Raw genomic sequence first — 19,726 nt, forward strand, 5'->3', positions numbered from 1 at the left:
TACATGTTTACGTTAAGTAGAGAATGGGAACACCAGGAACACAGAAGCTTCAGAATGAAACTGATAAAGAGATCCAAAATAGGACAATTGTAAATGCAGTCCACACATATCTGTGGTTTCATTTATTCAATGGAAACTAAAAATACTCACATATACAGAAATGCAAGTGCTTTACTTCAAATACAGTTCCACCAAAACGTGTAAAGGTACCACCTTGCATCAGGCAAGATAATCAAGACAATTACTTATTGCATCTGCTGAACTGTCTTGGGAATCTTACACTCAGTTGGCATTAAGGAAGGTGCTAGAAACAAAACCATATCTAGCTCTGAAAGTAATGCCTATTTATTTCCATGGAAACAACATTAGATACAAGAAGTATAATAACATTATTTGATATAGCAAAATCTCAGCTACAAAATACTGTTTTCCAAATCATCACCACCATTAGCTGTGCATTTTTGCACAGCCTGCATGGCTGTTCAGAATGTGGTTTGCCTTCCACATCACTTTCACCACTGCTGAAACACTCCACATCATGTCACTATGCTCACATCCACTCGTTGGTCTCCATCAACATTCAGCAAGTACTGATGAATGTCAACTGGCACCATTTTTTTCTACATGGGAAAACTCACTCCCATTCCTTTGCTTTATATGTGCTTCCATGCTAGACATCATTTTGTCAGACTGCAATTCTAGTCATCTGTCACGTGGCAACAACATGTAATGGAACACTGGTGGGAAAGTTTAACCACTACTGCCATACCAACGACATCCATACCACCAAACAGGAGGCATTACATTCAATGAAGACCCTGGAGAATCATAGCAATGTTTTGGGTTGGATGGGACCTTAATGTCCACCCAGTTCCAACACCCTGTCTTGATAAGGGCTGCCACCCACCAGCTCAGGCTGCCCAGGGCTCCATTGAGCACGTCCAGGGATGGGGCACCCACAGCTTCTCTGGGCAGTAGTGGCAGTGCCTCACCACTTTCACAGTAAAGAATTTCCCCCTAACATCTAACTATGCCTTCTTCTAGTTTAAAGCCACTACCCTTTGTCCTATCACCTGTGTAAAAAGTCAGTCCCCATCCTTTTTGTAAGTTCCCTTCAAGTACAGGAAGGCTGCAAGGTCTCCCCAGAACCTTCTCATCTCCAAGCTAAAAAAGTCTAGTTACCTCAACCTGTGTTCATAACTCTTGATCATCTTTGTGGCCCTTCTCTGAACCCTCTCCAACTGTTCCATACCTTTCTTGTGCTGGCGCCCCATTCTTGTACACATTACTCCACACAGAGCCTCACAAGGGCAGAGTAAGGGGGACAATCACCTCCATTGCCCTGCTGGCCACATCTCTTTTGATGTAATGCAGGATACTGCACAGTTTCTGCTCTAATTGCAGCTTTCTCTTCAGATGCAATATAGAACAGGTCTTAACATAAACCCTCCATCTAACTTTTTCTCTTCTCCAGAAACCACATTTCTATTTCTCACAAAGTAGCAACACCCTAGTCTGATTATTTCATGTTACTGCAGCTTTGTCATGTTTAGAGATAAGGAATGTTTAACCTGCCAATAGTTTCTTGATGCTGTTTTTTCCAGCTGATATGTCGTTTGCACTAGAATTATTAATTAGTTTCATAGCCCTGCCAGAACTAGAGAATCCAGTAAGTTTTACCCAACCATCTGCAACACTGCTTAGGAATTTAATTTCCAAAAGGGATTTCTTGTTCCCTTCAAGAAATACTAACATAAGTAATTTTTGAGTGAGGAGTGAAACAGCTGGACAAGGAAGCTCAGTAATAACCTCCAAACAAAGAGAAGCTAACCATAGTGTCTCAAGCACCATTTAATTTTCTTTGCATATTATTCAGGTTGGTAAGCCCTGAACCCTCCAGCTGTTTTCACTCCGAAATGTTGCTAAAAGAGGCAGCATGAGGTTCCTTTTCCACTGTCTTTCAATTATCCTCAGCAAATTAACTCTGGCTTTAAATTCACAAGATTTTTCTTCTCCTACTGCCAGCCCAAAACACTCAAGTCAAAAGAAATTTGTGCCATTTCTGGCTCACATGTTTACTGCCAATGGGAGCTCTGGTATAGGTGAGCTGCCTTGTGCTGCCTCTGCCTTCATGCCTCAGAGGAGGCACATACAACCCCATGCCTCCTGAAGGAAAATAATGGATGAGACAAAGAAACCCTCTTTTCTCATGGTTTTATGGGTTCTGTAATGCTAATAGGTTTTAAAAGTAGCAAAAGAATATAACTATCTTTATAGGTAAGGATTCTAATTTGGAATGTGAAGGGCAAACTGAAGAAGAGGGGGAAAAATCCAGCAAGAATAGAGTTACTTAGATGTAAAGCACAGTTTATTTATAAGGTAGCCAAAAAGAAGTGATAATCATGCATGACAACTGTACTCTGTCTCAATCTCTGTGCAAAATTTGACATTTAATATAAGCTACAATCTTTTAAGAGCATCATAAACTACAAGGTTCACAATTACAAAAATTTTTTGTGTATTTGTAAATTGATACAGGAGCCAAAAAGCCTTTTTCAGTGATCTCCTATTTGGCCACTTGTGAATCTGTTGATTCTGAGGAGAAAAATGACTGAAAATAACAAGGTACTGGCCCAAATTCTCATGCTTCACTTTTATTTGTTTCAGCTTACTAAACAAGTCTGGCCCATAAAACTGGAACTGAGTTTCCAATGCAGCAGAAAAAATGCAAATAGTTTTAGCCTTAATTCCAAGACACCTCTTGTTTAAAAAGCAAGTCATATCCAACTATTCTGGCCATGCTGCTCAGTAAGTCATGTCCCAGGTGCAAGGGAAGCTCCACTAAAGCTGATAAACATAGGGCTATCTAGCTAAGTCTGCAGAGTGCATTATGGAAGTCAAGTAGGAGTCTGTCAGTTAGTAGAACAATGATGCACAATTAATGTATTAACAACAACTATATAATTGCATGCAAATATCACTCCACATTTTCCACATACTGAGCCCATAGGCAGACAAGTGGCAATAAATCTATAGAGAATTTTTCAGATCTTATCTGCATAACTAGAAAGCACACAGGAAGACCCCAAAATTTATAGTGAAAAGATACAGAGACATGAATTAGTAAAAATCCTTATTTCAACAACAAAAAGATGATAAATCAATAGCAAATAGATAAAATGTCACACCTGATCAGAAAAATACTAACCGAAGCACTATTATATGTAAATACACACACATATATACATATTTTAGTTTATTTTTTAAAAGGTAAAACATCTAAGAGATGTTAGGGCTGAGATTCTTCAATGCTGAGCTAATGCCAAATCCAGAAGAAAATTAAGAATGACCTTGTACAAGTGAATGGGCAAATGATGCTCATTAACAGCCAGCAATCTTGGAGGTAACTTAACATACAGTGAGCGAGGGTTACCATGGCCACTGGTTCAGGGACATTTAGGAGACATGTAAGAACAGTAAAGGGAATTGTGCTGAAAGCAAATATACGTGATGAAAATCACACATTAAGAAAACATTGAGCTAACATTTATTTAATGGAGAAAGCCTCTCCATTGATGCAATTCAGAACTGCTTTCTATGCAGAAGCAGTGATCTTAGGTAATGCAATGGCTCTGTGTACAAGTGGTGCCAGAAAACTCTGTGGCAGATTGATTTTCTCTTTTTCTTACTGACAGATTACGTCAACTGAAATACCTCTTTATAATTTTAATTAGTTTCTTCCCTTTTTTTAGGTCAATTGAAATTTAATTAAAATTATCTCTGTAAAGGAATGAGGCTTGCCTAGGACTGTTCAGTATCATTTATTCAGAGCAAGCCACACTCAGATGACTGTCCAGTGGCCCATGACACTGTGTACAATTTATAATCCAAATGCCAAAAAGAAAAGAGAGAGAAAATAAATTTGATTTTAATAGGAATATGGAGTTAATGAGTATGCACTCTTCTTATGTTACTATCTAAACTACCTTGACTGGCACCCAGTTAATTATCAGCTATAGCTTCAAACAGAGTTTCTGTACAAAGTTTCTGTAAAGTTAAAGCTTTCTTTCTCTGGAAAAAAAAAAGAAAAGAAAAGAAAAGAAAAGAAAAATGAAAAGCAAACAGAAAACCCACCTTATTCCATGTAGATTAGACTATAAAATGAAAGAAGACAAAACACTCGACTAAGAGGTTACCTCTGAGATTAAAACAGCCACAGGATCTTCACACTGAGCAGTTTGGAGAATTTTGTGGTACACTAATGAAAATCATACCACTTCTAACATACACTGTCCTTTTTCTGATATGAATGGAAGAATCAGCCCTCCAATGCCAAGTTACAGAAGTTCTGAAAGGCTGAGAAATGAAGAAGCAGAAGAAAGCCATGTCAAGATCCCTTTGTTTAATTATCTCAGGGACAGAGATAGAAAGAGACACGGCAGCACCCCTGAATTGGAGGCCAGCCAAATATGCTGACTTTGAGGTCAGATCCATTCGGCAGTGCTATATAAAGCAGTCAGATGACAGCAAATGGGAAGATGTGATCAAAGTTGCATATGAAGGGCTTGTAATTTATCAACAAAAACTTTGTAGACAGTGTAGATATATGATAGATAGATAGATGATAGAAGACTGACTGTTTTTGGAACAGTTTATCACTGCTAAAAGCCAGACAGACTTTCCTCTGGAGCACTGTAGACTCAGTCTGTGCCTTCACCTCACAAAAAGTGATACATACAGACTGTAATCTCAGTCCCCCTTGGCATAAGAAAAAACTCCAGTCCTACAATTCCAGTTACAGTAAACAGAATCACAGAATCACAGAATTGCCAGGGTTGGAAGGGACCTCAAGGATCATGAATCTCCAACCCCCCTGCCACGTGCAGGGCCACCAACCATTCCACAAACAAATCCAGTAGACAAAAACGACCAGTATAGACTTACACCAAATCTCAACGGCTGCATTATTTCTGATCAGATTGTTCCCTTGGTTCATTCCTTGAACTCGTTAACTACTCCTCCTCGTTCATCACACTGGAAAGATTATTATAAGGAAATACATTTCCTAGAAACCCAAAGATGGAATGGGAATTTCTTCATACCTAGCTTGTCAGTTCAGATCCAGCTTGTTCTGATGTGAGATCTGAATGTTACATTTATATAAAGTTCATCCTATGAGCCATTATTGCCAAACTTCTGAAATAACGAGGTTATTACAAATATCTTCCTTATTGAGACTACTCAAAAGCATGCTTTTACAGACACATAAAACAGTCCATAGATGATTGAAAATTTATCACTGCTCTTTCTCAATAACAAAAAAGGAATTGATTGGTGAGATAAACTACATAATGTAAATTTTGCCTCCTGTCTGACTCTCAGGCAAGCAAGGAACATTTTCAGAATGCCCACTTCAGCTGCAAACACATACATCAGCAGACACTTGTTTCTTCAAGTTTTGCTGACAAGATCTCTTTGCATAAATACTTATGGAAAACAAGTCAAAGTTGTTTCCACTAGAATTGAAAAAAAAATTTATATAAAATTTTAATCCAAAACAATGCACTATCTATTAGTGTTATTTTAAATGTAATAAATACCACCAAACAGATTTATATCTTTTGAAGAAAGTGACCCAATTTCCATAATATTAAAGAGTTTTAGTGACTCAGTGGGAGCTAGATCAGTCTCTACAACCTGTACTACCTAAAATGTTTTGTGATATTTGTTCAATAAAAAGCTCTGAATTTCTTCTATTAAATAAAACAATTCCAAAGAAGCAAAATGCATTTGCTTACACTCATTGTGTATGCACATATGCACATATATCAACACGTATGCCCAAATAGATTTTATTGCCATATGTTTAACATAAAAGTCTTCTGAGGTGATGTTCATCTAGGCCGAAGAGCTGAAGAAATACTCGAGCACAGAAAACACTCGGGGGCTTCCACAATGAATCAGCCTCTTCATCCTGATGACCAGAACTCAAGGATGATGATTCAGATCTAATATTTGCATTTGCACAAATACGTTATGCAGACAGATGTGAACATGAAGTGGTACTAAAGCTGATGATAAAAACAATGTCATCAGCGACAGGACTCAGGAGGTTGGCTGAAATCCTAGTTATTTAATTACCCTGACATCAGATGTCTAGAGCCACATTTGTGGAGTGACTCAGAAACTTTCAAATAAAAACAAAAATAAGAAACCAAGTAACACCTTTTTCTTCCATAGAAAAATATAAAACACATTCCTGTGCTAAACAATTATTTATGAATACTAACTAGAGTGTGCATTTAAAAAAACATAACACTCAGCATTTTCTTATTTGTTAGTAGAGTGTAAATAAATCAGCTGTCAGGTCCATCTCTATATGTATATACTGTTAAAAGGTTTAAAGGAATATATTTAGAATGGCTACAGGGTACACTTCTTCAGGTTAAGTTTAGAGTAAAATAATTTTTTACTGCATCCCTTGAAGTATAGAGCAGAATCCAGATACAACGTTTCTGCTCCTTTCTTTTGGAAACAACTACAAAATACTATTGGACAAACTGTATATTTATTATGGAAATTCAATTTTGTCCATATCTGTATTTGAAAGAAAAAACCCTGTTTACCACATATACTTGCCTTCCTGATTTTACCTAGCAAACTGAAGAAGGCTTAAGATGATTAAAGAAGATTACAGTACAACTAATTTTAAAGTTTGAGCCAAATACAGATATTTTAATCCATTCAGTTGAAGGGACAGATACCATACAGGTAACCAGGGAGCAGGCAAAATAATCAAAAACACCTCAAAACTTAAACAACTACTAAATTCAGAAAAACTGTATTTATAGGAGGTATCATGAACCATGAACAACTCTAAGCAAAGACACGATGGTAACAATGCAAGAATAATATAAGCTCAGCAGCAGGAGAGACACAAAAGAGTAATTTGGCATGCAAACTAAGGTAATGCCAAGGAAGGACTCTTCATTTCATCAATTTTTCACTGATCCCAGTAGAAGAGCCCATGACGTGGTAAAAGAGCCATAACAATAAACTGCATTTTACTATACCTTTCCACTGTTAGCTGCTGCTTAAGGATTAAGAAAGAGAAGGCAGGTCTGGCCCCTTATTAGGATAAAGCTTGACCAGCAAAGCTGATAGGAAAAACTCCCACTGATGTAAAAATGGGGACCATTTTAACTGTTAATTATTATTCCTAATTATGCATAGTTGGTATCTTCATCATCCTCTACTCTAACTACAACTCTCAGTAAGAAATGAGGATAGCTTCAATGCTCTGACACAGGCTCATTATCACACTGTCACATATTTGCTGAGGTCCTTGTAGAAGGCACTCTAACAACTGGGTAATGGAAGCAGCGATGGAGGGAGGGCAAGTGAGGGACAACATGTGGGAACATGACAGGAGCATGAGAGCCTTGCTAAAGGTGGGCTTGATACTTCCCAGATAGTTAACCCAGTAGATTAAAATCAGAAAATTAAAAAAGTTCTGCACTGTAAATAGCTTCAAATTATTTAAGCTGCTTGACAGAACCACAGAAAAATACACTTCTATCTCTGAATGAAATTAGCATTACAGTTGGCTAGAAGAGAGATTTGCTATCACAGTGGAGGAAAAAAAAAAACAAGCAAAAGCTTCCCCCCATCACCCTGAGTGATGCATCACTGAGATGCTGAGCTTGCTGAAAGCAAAGGGCACACCTAGCTGGCATTCCTCCCTCAGAACCTTTCATAAAGGCAATCACATCGAGCAAAAAACCACAGCAAGCCTATCAATTTGCACTTATACTCATTGCAGTTTTGTGTCTCAAGAAAACAAGTCAGTCTGCAATGTTTAGTTTCCAACCGCTATAAACCCAGTTTGTTCTTGGCAGGCAACCACAGTAGATTGGTGCAAAAAAATTCCGTGCAGGAGAACTTCGTTAGCAAAGCTTTTAATTAAAAAAAATAACAATAATATTTTAGTCAGAATTGACCCTTTTGTGCCAGACTTAGATGGTTAGGACTGGATAGAAAAGTGAAAGAAAGGGATTATTTCCTTGAATTTTTAACCCTTTTGTGTTTGCCAGTGCAATTGAAATGCTTAATAAACATTAAAACATGATGATGCTGATGGAAGTTAGTTAGAAATAAATTACAAGCTTTTAAATCTAACCTACCATAAAGACATAGAAAAGAAATTGTGTCCTGAAGGAATCTCCATAGCTCTGTTAAGCTCAATTTCACTCAAATTTCAATCGTCAGGTAAAACACTCCTTGTGGCTCTCTTCTCAAAGTGATGAAGCTTGAATGCCCATGTCCTGCTCAGACGGATATCTTTCCACAGACTTAAATAGTACCTTCATAGTATTACTTATTGTAAATAATAAGTGGCAATAAACAATAATTTAGATTTTCCTTTTTTTCAGCAACTAGTATGACCTTCACGTCAACAGAAAAATTTATACAAAATACAAAAGAAAAAAAAATCAGATACCAATCACAGTGCATCATGACAAAAGGTGGAAGAGACCCAAAATTCAATAACAGGGAATTTACTTGACTAATAAACATTTAGGAAAACACTTTTGCAAACTAAATATTTCATTAACTGTAACATAAATACTTATTCTTTGAAAAGCACACATGCTACTTCCCAAGTTTCACACTGTTCCTTGGACTACACTGCTTCTGAGTTTGTCTCTTCTATCCCCATCCCTGACTCGGTTACAATTTCCTTGCCGCTTCTTTTTTCAAAGATACACCTGCCACTCTCTTCTAAGAGCTTTTCCATTTTGAAATATGTTGGTTTATACAACAAGAAAAGAGCTACATCATCACCATGCTTCCTTTCTTATATAACAGGCCACAGAACTCCGCTTTAAATTTTTAGAAATCATCCTTAAAAAGACTTACTATTCTTTCAACTGCAATAGTTAAAACCGTCTTACAGTATAGACATTACTTCAACTCTGAGCTTTTCTTCCTTCATCTCTTAGCCACTGCCTCCTTTTACACACCCAGTAGGCTTAAGAGTCCTCAACTTCCAAATTTCACATCAATGCAATTATATTTAATCAACTCCACTTGATATTTCTTTCTGATGAGATTACAAGTCATTTTGACAAGAGCTATTTTCCGTAAGTTCATGTTGATTGGCATTAATTATCTTTCATTCTTTTAATTCTTTACTAATTAATCTTTATTAATTTGAATATGGTGTTCTGTTTTGCAGGGTACATATCTGGATTGGCATGAGCAACAGGGTGCTTTCAAAATGCTGAGGGAGATTGAAAAAACAGCAGAGAATTAATCACATCACAGCAGCTAGGCAGCTGTTCAAAACCAAATTTAATGTATCCTTAAGTTCACAGTTCAGTCCTAAAAAAGCAACTCAAATGCACAGTGCAGAGCAGATAGTTTCTTGCAGGAAAAGCTGCTGGATGGCCAGAGTTGAGGGAAGACACAGAAGAAAACTGGGAATCCTCACACACAAGGAACAGGTGAATGTCTATTACCAGGACAAAGGGGATGAATATCTGCCTGACTGCAGAATACCTGACGTGCACTGACATCCCCAAAATCTTTGAGACAACACCCTAAATTTTTTTGCTATTCCCCTGGTCATGACCCTGCAGCAAGAAACTCCATCATCCCACTGTGCACACACAATTTATACTAAGAAATCTGCTGCTATATATATGGTCACCATCACCTTATAATCAGGCTTTGCTATTAACTCTGGTCACCAAGTGACCTGAGACACTCCTCATGCTCCTTCACCTTTGTTGCACTCCTTTGGCCACTCTCTTATTGTTTTATGTCCTTACATTGCGGCATCCAAACCTGCACCCAGTGATCAAGGTGAGGCGGCTCAGCACAGAGCAGAGTAGGACAATCCCTCCCCCCACTTGTTGGCAAGTTCAACTTTCCATGAGCCAGAAACCCTGGTGCCTTTTTGTAGGGCAGCTATTCAGCCTCTTATCCCCCACTCTGAACATATATCCAAGGTTGCCTCTCCTCAGGAACAGAATCAACACAACCAAAAGGAAGATGTAGTCAAACCAGGGAAAGAAGAGATATCTGGTGGAAGATGACAAAGAGGAATAGTTTAACTTTATTCAACCAACAGGATTGCTTTTTAGTGTCTGCCATGGTTTTCACTGGGATACAATAAATTTCCTTCATAAAGGCTTCTATCATACTGTGTTTTAAATATTCAGTGAAAGCAGTGGTGCTAATCCACTGATATTTTCATTCATTGCAGAGCAGTACTTACGCAGTATGAAAGACTTTTCTTCATCTCATGCTACCCTGCCAGCCAAGAGGCTGGGGGAGCAGTAAAAGTTTGGAGGGGATACACCAATAGAGCTGACCTGGTCTGAGTGAAAGGATATATTCCATACCATATGGCAGCATGCCCACCAATAAAAGTTGAGGTAAAGCTGGAGGAAGGCAGATGTTCAAAAGTAATGGCATTTGTCATTCCAAGAAACTATTATGTGAGATGAACCCTGCCTTCCTTTCTGTAAGCGTCTGAATATGTCTTCCAATGGAAAGTAGTGAATGAATTGCTTTGCTTGTGTGTGCTGCTTTTGCTTTACCCAATTATTGTCTTTACCTCAACCCATGAGTTTTCACACTTTTACCTTTCTAATTCTCTCTCCCATCCAACCTCAGGAGAGTGAGCAAACAGCTCTGTGGTATTTAACTTCCAGGGTTAACAACAGTGCTAACATTCATGAACAAAGAACAGCATGGAATCAAATGCAATATGAGAAAGAGCCAAGAGAAGGCAATAAGAGCACTTGGAATATATAGTAAGAAAATTAAGGAGAGATGATTGGGGAACCACAAAAGGCTAAAGAATCTCAGCAGGCCATAGGAAGTCTCCAAAGGTGAGAAACTCTTTCAGAGGATGAAGATGTATGTAACGGGAGTATCATTCAAATCTGAAATGATCAAATCATTAAACAATTGTACTGCGTTCCAATGAAATGCTGTTGGCAACATCATTACAAACACTGAACTTCAAACCAACGAACTTAAAGTGGTGCAGAAGCACCAAGGGAAAAAGAAATCATTTTCATATTAAAGCACATGGGAAGGAGTTGAATATCAAAGAGCACTTGACCACTTCAGATTTATATTGCTGTGCTTGCCAGGTCAGAAAGTGTTGGGTAAATCTAGGTAGATCCTGCTTGTCAAGACAGATCGAGTGACCAAGCTAGACAATCTCCTGTTTTGATGGTCATATAAAGGAGAAAATAAGCTTATAGAAAAATATGTATTTGCATGCTCCAGTATCTTCTTTGTGTCTCCAACATGTGGGTGTGGAGGGAATCTGCTGTTTGGAAACAGACACAAAGAAGAAACTTTCAACTTGAAATTTGTAGTTAGCACTTGCTGCTCTTTTTCTGTGACTTGTGTGAAAAATGAATAGTGCCTGGGCTGAATTTCTCCACCCCCACATTTTGGTAATAGCTGAAGCAATGAGAAAATGAGGGCTGTAGTAATTACTTCCTAACGCAATAAGATTCGCGGAAACAAACACCAATACTATACACACCTCCGATGACTCTCCACAGTGGGAGTCAAAATAAGTACGAAATCATACTGGTTCTAGTGCAAAAATAAAGACTTCTAAGCAAACTAAATAGACCAATGAAAGTTACAGTGCGTGCATGTCTTGTTATTAATCTTTCATATGCTACAGACATAGGATTGACACCAGCACTGAGAAACTGACGGATGCTTACACTTACAATTTTGCAGACAATACAGCAATTCCTCCCTCTACTGTATTAACTGACTCAGCCAAATTACTTTGCGGGTCATCAAGGGAGAAATTCAGAGGGAGAAATGTTTTGCAGCCTATTCCATCACTTTCCAGTTTCTTGTCAGCCTCATGCCAGAAGCAGATCGGTGTTCTTCTTTCTCCTAACCCCAGGCCTTATCCAAACATTAGCTCCTCAGCACCAGAACCATGGCCTGCATGAACAAGCTGTCAGAGAATAAACCTTTCCACAGCTTGCAGTGTTGCGCTGCGCCCCTTTTCCAGCCTCACACCCACTGCTAGCTCAGGCTTCACCCCTGCTCCTCTTAGTCCGGGTTCCAAGTCCGACAAGACCTCGAAGGCTATCACAGATCTTACAGATCCTTCTCTGGTCTCCTGGGCCTGACTCCAAACCTGCCCAGGCTCAGGACTCCATTTAAGCCCCCCTGAGACCCTGTGCTAGCGAGGTTGCATCAAGGCCAGTTCCCCACAGTCCCCCACCTCAGCATAGCCCTGACAAGACCGTAGCACTGCCTGAGTCTTCTACCCCCTCCAATCTGTAGCAAGAGCACCAGCAAGCATGCATAATAAGCTTTCCATGGAGAAATCCTGTTGTGGCCTACACAGTCATCTGATGTCCAAATCAGCACAATCTGTGGTGATGGCTTTTTTCATGAACGTCAATGTTTAATGATTCCTGAGGATATGAAACATAGGCTGGGGCTGTCAATGCCGTTTGATTCTCAGCCAAAGACTCTGCAAATATTAATGAACATGGATGTTCCACACTAATATTCACTACGAGAACAGCAGAGAAAATATAGCTGTAGAAAAGACTGCATCTGAAACCTTACATTTTGCTAAGTCTCAGAAAAAACTGATTTGAGTTTCACCACAGACAGGTTTCCTATATAAGAACTTTATATCTCTAGAACATTATCTCACTGAAGGTATATTTCCATTACCTTCTCTCCAATGCAAATTATTTCTTTGTCCACAGAGACAAACATCTAGGAAACAGTGGGCTGGAGCATGTAAAGTACAAGGATATGTTGAGACATCTGGGTTTACTCAGTCCTGAACAGGTAAATAGGAGATCTTAGAGCTGTCTACAGCTGATGAGAGAATTTAAAGAAAACCAGGCCAGATGCATTCCTGAAGATACATTGGGACAAAAGAAGAGGCAAAAGACAAGTTGCAATGTGGGAAATGCCAATCACACAAAGATCTTGTTTTCACCATGAATGTATGGCCAACCAACAGAACAGGGACTCTGGGAATTTGTCCAAACTTCATCCATACACATTCAAAGCTCCATAAGACACAACTGTAAGCAATCTGATGCAACTGGGCCTGCTTTGAACAGGGAGTAGGACTAGAAAACCTGGAGGGGTTCCTTCCAACCTGGATTATTTTGTAATTTTATAAACATCAGTTTTTAAGAGGTATACAAAAGACTACTACTGCATAGTTGAGTATAAGGCTTTAAACATTTGTATGTTTGACAAATGCAAAGCCAGCAAGGGATAAAACCAGATTCTGCTGTAAATTAAGGAGGAATTTTGTTCCCAGGAACATCTGGAATATGCATGTGCAATTGCCATACTACTAAACAAAGAGTTGGCACAAAGAAAAAGAAAAGGATCTGTTTCCATTTAAGATATTGTCCCTTGGAACAAGCATATTCTATAATGCGTTTGGAGTTTTATTCTAGTTATTCATTAGGAATTAAAAATAATGTTCAAAATACAGGAATAGTGCTTTATGACAGAACCAGAGATAGATCTGAATGAGAGCACAACTATAAAACCTGTCTCATGGAAGGAACGAAAAAGTTGTAATCATCACAGGTACAGTTTTCAGAGGCTACCTATAATTTCAGGAGTCTGGGTTTTAGTGATAGTCACTGTTACTTAAGCTCATAAGCACTCTCTTTTTAAAACTGGGACCTAGGTTTTCAAATCATTCTCACCTCAGTATTCTTGTAAACTTGATCTCTTCAGCAATTTTGAACATTTTACTCTAGGAATTTACGGTTCTTGTATTCATAACGTACTTATTTGTAATGCAAATTAAAGCTGAAACTTTTAGTCTGAACGTATTCTTCAGTCTCAGTCCATAAAAAGCCTTAATTACAGGGATTTCCTAGCAGCTCAGACAATGATAAAGTCATGAACTCATGTGAGGAACCTAATTTTACATCCAGGATATAGGAAGAGTCAAGAACTTTGCTCAACAACATTCCAGCTTCGCACACCAGAAACACAAGCCGATCCAATAGCTAACACTGAAGAAAGACATTTCTGAAATAACACCTCTTTCCTTGACCACAGCGTTTTTGTAGCACAGAACTAAGGACCTGTGTGAAATATGGAGTCACAGCCTCAGCTTTCCTCTTGGGAATGAGTTACGATTCACACACAGTGGCTGGCACTTCTTTCTTTTAGAGGTGGCAACTGAAGGAGGCAAACAGCAGCTATAGCCTGCCTGATCTTGCTCTCTGAGCCTAGTGAAGGGACTCTCCCTCCTTGTCAGCAGCCTTGTAGATCCTGCCACTCCTTTCTAAATTACTGGAGCAATGATAAGGCATTCTTTTGGGTAGCGTGAACTACCTACCAAGCTACCTACGTACATTTCAGGTTCAAAGGAGACTAGAATCCAGTTCTGCAGTTCCCTGGACAAATGCACAATACTATAGGTTACTACACACAGCACAGTGGTGGTCCTCTGGGGATTACAAGGTATTTTCCATCATCTCTTCTGTATATATTTGCATAAGCAGGTGCCCTAGAATGATGTAGTGTTTCATTCAAGTACAGAGGTGTTTTTAAGTGCAATTTATAATTAATTCTACTGAGGTTGAGTTCATCTCCACCCATAAGAGAAGCACAACATCTACATGGCCTCTCCATTACCTGTAGCATATTAGTAATTAAGCAACAACACAGTGAACACACTGAATATGGACAAGAAAATCAGTGCTGTATCCAGACTCATATTCGTGGCATCCTTCCTGAAGACTTTGCTTTATGTGACACCAGATGTCCAGTAACATGTAACAAACTCTTACCATGAAGTAACAATTTCATGTAAGATAACAATATGATTACTACTTATACATAAATTCTGTTTATAGAAAGGGTAAGGCATTAGAATGAAAAATGTGATAAACCAGAAATGAAGAGAAATTCATCATTCAACATTAACTAAATCCAGTGTCGTTATTCATAAAAGGGCACTTACATTTCAGGCTCAAATCTGTTTACAATTATTCTATCCATTCCACTGTTTGAACCCTCCATGAAGGATATAGCCCCAGTAAAAAGCCATCCAGTCCTCTTGCTATGCCTTGCTTTCCTTCTCCAGCTGATTAATCTTACTGACTCAGGTGTTGCTAGCTTAGCAGTCCCCTCCTTACAGAGGGGACTGAACAAAGGAAGTTTTATGCAAGGTCTGCTCTTATTGCTTATGTCACTGATTTAGATTTCACCTCTTCCCTGAAAACAATGACATCTTTCCAGCTTGCAGACAATTATATTACATATCGAGCACTTGTCTCAAAGCTTGCAGAGCTTCTCTGCAGCAGACAGCATGTCGGTGCCTGTGGATTCTCTGAATTCCCAGAGATGGGAAACAGATGCTGCTGTAACTATACAAAAAAAAAAGTCTCTCACTATAAAAAAAAAAAAAGCCCTTGAAGGACCTTATTCAGATTTTATGATCCATCAAGTAAAACAGCTGGATTTGTATTGCTTTTTTTTTTTTTTTTTTAAACATTGGTTTCATCCCAGTAATTTTCAAGTACATACATTTACCCCAAAGTCTTTGACTTCAGATACAGTACGTTTTTTATTTCAGCTTTGGCTGCTGACTTCTCATCGTAATTTTGATGTGAAAATACTAAGATGTTTTTTTCTCACACACATGATTTAGATTAATATGCTTGCGTCAGTGATAAACACCCATCATCTTTGCTGACTAGTATGCTTAATCCAAATGCAAAGAAAAAAGCAAAGAATTAATAACTTCTTAGAGTTTTTTTTGTTTTGTTTTTGAGGTTTTTTGTTTTAAGATATACAATGATACACTTTCTGAAACAGACAAGAGATGGCAGGATGAGGAAAACAATGCATTTCTAAGCCAGATGTTTACCCAGGGAAGCTATGAAAGAAAACAGATTCCCACATCTTCTTGCATATAAGGCAAAAATGAAAATTCTACACACTGATAGCTAAAAAACGTAAAAAGCTCTCTGAAGTTCAATTACAAAAAAGAAAAAAAAATCTGACATAACCTATTTGCTAATCATTCCTATCTAAATTAAAAAAAAAAAAAATGAATACTTCTTTCTTCATGGCAATTTTATCTTTAGTTTCATTACAGCATTTTTGGCTGATAGAGGAACAGAAATAGTACTCTTTGGTGTTGTAACTTGAACACAAATGAATATGCCTTCCCAGATTGTTAAATGAGGTTATTATGATTCTTTAATGTAACTTCCTGCATAGAAAAAGCAATGGATCTTTCCTATATTGAATCTCTTAAAAACCACAGACTGTGGCTAACAACAGTCTTTTTTTTTCTTGTTCAAATATCTTTTTTAATTGAAAAAGCACACACTAAAAGCAAATGCACTGCTACTCTTGTTCGTTTCAATGGGTCATTGCCCTTTCTTAACTATGCACATCTCATTACAACACTAAGTTTGTCTAGATTCAACTTCCTGCTATTACAACTTGACAAGCTTTTGTCTGCTAGACTCAAGTCCTTTAGTATCATATTTCTGTTCCATTCTGGGGTTTCCTGTGCACTGCAAACATCTCTCCCTAAATCTGTTTGATAAACTAAAGAAGTCAAGCTGCTGGAAGGCATATTTTCCAAATTTCAAACAATTTCAGTGTCTCTTCTAAAGCCTCTTCATTTTTTCAGCATCTTTCTTGAGCTGTACACATCAGAATTAGAGAGAATATCCTAGCAGTGCTAGAATATCTATTCCAAAAGCAGAGTTAAAGTAACGTCCCAATCTCTTTTCATATCTTCTTATTCTTGCAGATATTGAACAGATACATTAGCCTTCTTGGCCACAGTGGACCTTTATGCACTCATAATGCAACTAATTAACCACAACATACAGATCCTTTCCAGTAAGTGCTTCTCAGTACACAGACCCCTAATCTGTAAGCGTGGTCTATATTCTCTATTCCTGAATTTATGGTATTATATTTGACAGAGGTATATAACACTGCCCGGATAACAATCTTCCCAACACCACAATTTGAGCATCACCTGAAATGTGAAATATTTTTCCAGTTAATGTCCTGTGACATCCTCTATCTCTAGAAAATCCCAGCACGAGTAATTTAACATAGTAATTAATTTCATCTAGTTTTGTCTTTAAATGCATTCCAAATTTTGTTTGCTTACTTTAATTAAGAGTCCATAGAGTATTAATCCAAACAGCTCAGTGAAATCCACATGCATTGTACCAGTTGTGCTTTATTAACTAACACTGTAGTAACCTCAAGAGAAACATTTCAAAACAGTATGATCAACATGTACTTTCCATAATTCTAAACTCATTGTCATTTATTTATTCATTTATTTTTGTTATCATATCCCAATTACAGGTATTCTCACCTACTTGCATTCTCTACTATGCAGTATTCTGTGGAGACACCCAAGATGACTCAAAATAAGCAAGATTCAAATCTTAAGTCCAAAGCTAATTAACTGTCCTAAACCAAAGGTCATTGTGCTCTTAGGAATCTCCTGACAGTGCTGTCCCACACACAGTTGGACATAACTCAAGCAAGATCACATCGATGAATTAAAGTAGTTCTGTCATAATAAAAGGTCAGTGTTGCCACAGAAAGGCAAAAGCATGGTAACAGAGAAGAACTGGAAATGAAACAGCTCTTGAAATGAAAAGGCTTAGATTTATAGTTTCCACTTCAGTAATAAAAAAAAAAAAGCAGAAGTAGGCAACTTTGAAATTTTGTACAGTGTTGATATGCTCTGTACTGGACAGATTAGAAACTCAGCTTGCTTACAGATAGCCTGAACAAAAGACACAATGCTAATTTCTATGTACTTTTTCCTTTCTGAAATGATGAAATGAAATGATGTCTGATTTTACCCTGTATTTGCATACAAAGAGATATTCTGACAAGAAACGGAAGTAATTTCTACTGTTTTTTTTCTCTCTTTGTCTAGATTTCTACAGTTTTCACTTAATTGTCATTCTTTATTAAATTCAAAGAGACTATTGATGTAACTAGCACAATAGAGTAACTTGGTCTTTCTCTCATAACTGCTGAGACAGCAAAACAAACAATTGTCTTTCTAGTTACCAGTACCAGTCTTTAGTCTGGTTACTCAAATGAGGATGATTAATACACAATCTAAGTGAATGTCTTTGTCTATACCCTAAATGGACATTTATATCCATGGAAGAAATTTAACCAGAAAAACAGAGATTTTAAAGAAACTGAATATTTATTCATCTCCTGAAAATAGGCAACTGAATAGAAGAGGCAGACTACATCAACATTTCAACTGAATCTTTGAGCAGCTGAGTGAATAACTCTGCAGACAGGGTATATCACAGCTGGAGTTTCAAGGCTACTCGGACAGAACCATAACAGTACTTCTTGAAACAGGAAATCAGTAAGTAGAATAAAAAGTTTGCTGCTCTGAACTTCCAGGTGTTTAGGAAAAAGTCTTGTTACTACGGATTTATGATCTCTTTGAGAGAAGGTTAGTCTCGTGGTGTTAAAAACAGAGAGAAAATAACTGGCGCTGCCCATAATTTTCTTCTATAGACAGTGCAACCACATCCATTCATCTTTCTCTCTCTCCAAACCAAGACAGAGACACCATAAATCAGATCTCCTACATCAAGGTTTAAGGGAAGCAAGAAATATGCAAAACAGTAAATCAAAATGAAGCTGCATCTACTATAGTTGGCAGTCACAACTACGCTAGAAGTCAGAAGATTAATGCTGTCCATTTTTATTTCCAATGCCCTAAAAGCAAAAGCCAAGATTAAACACCAGGGGTCTTTGGTAACAGGTGCTGCAGGATTACTGCATATGCTACACGCAATTATTCTCAATGTTCATGTCATGTGCAGCAAAAGGCAGTGCTGAGAAGTTGTGAGAAAAGGAAATAGCCTCATTTTCTTCTAAGTTTTCCTAAAATCAACAGGGAGCAGATGTAGACATTGCAAATAGACTAGCACTCAAAAGCTCTTAGAAATTAGAAGGCCAAACCCATCCTTAGTCATCTTCCCCCTTTGAAATTTATTGAAATCAGCAGGAAATCACACTGGAAACCACTAAACTGAAGGAATTACCACTGTTCCAACATAAGGTATGGAGAGCAGAGTTAATTTAGCCTTCATACACTTTAGTACTGAATGTTCAAAATCACTTGTGAGAATTACTTATTACTTATTACCTGTAATGCCTATTTACCAAATCATTTTACCAACAAATTAATAGAGATAATCATAATATTCCTCAATTGGAAACACTGGCTCAGTACTCAACAGAAAGGGTATTCTGAGGCTGAGTTTAGACTGTCAGGTCAATTCAAAAGCATGGCAGAAACAGAAACATGACATAAAAACATTAAATGATCCATCTGTAGGTATAAGTCTTGATAATTTGCCTAGATGGAAGTAAAATTCACTACAGAAATCAGAAGGTTGTCTACCAAAGAGAACTATTCCCCTCCAGACAGCAATATAATTTATTGCCTATCTCAAAAACTAACTCTGATGCACCCTTCTCTTTCAGAGAATCTCCACAAAAAAAATCACACTAAATCTGGGATTGTTCTGCAAATGCAATCACATTTTAACCCAAATCAAGAGTTTAAGTGTTATTTTAAATAAAAGAGTAGAAGCATCATCCCCATCTTAGAGACAAATGCACATAAGTGCAT

At 37.8% G+C, this 19,726-nt stretch overlaps 1 protein-coding gene across 2 annotated transcripts in view; it reads right to left on the reverse strand.

Moving 5' to 3' along the window:
- Window positions 1–19,726, reverse strand: part of KIF26B (kinesin family member 26B) — a 282,367-nt gene that overhangs the window by 148,153 nt on the left and 114,488 nt on the right. The gene's annotated exons all lie outside the window — the stretch shown is intronic.

Source organism: Phasianus colchicus, chromosome 2 (genome assembly GCF_987193195.1).
Source record: "Phasianus colchicus chromosome 2, bPhaCol1.hap1.1, whole genome shotgun sequence".
In the NCBI taxonomy this organism is placed as follows: Eukaryota; Metazoa; Chordata; class Aves; order Galliformes; family Phasianidae; genus Phasianus; species Phasianus colchicus.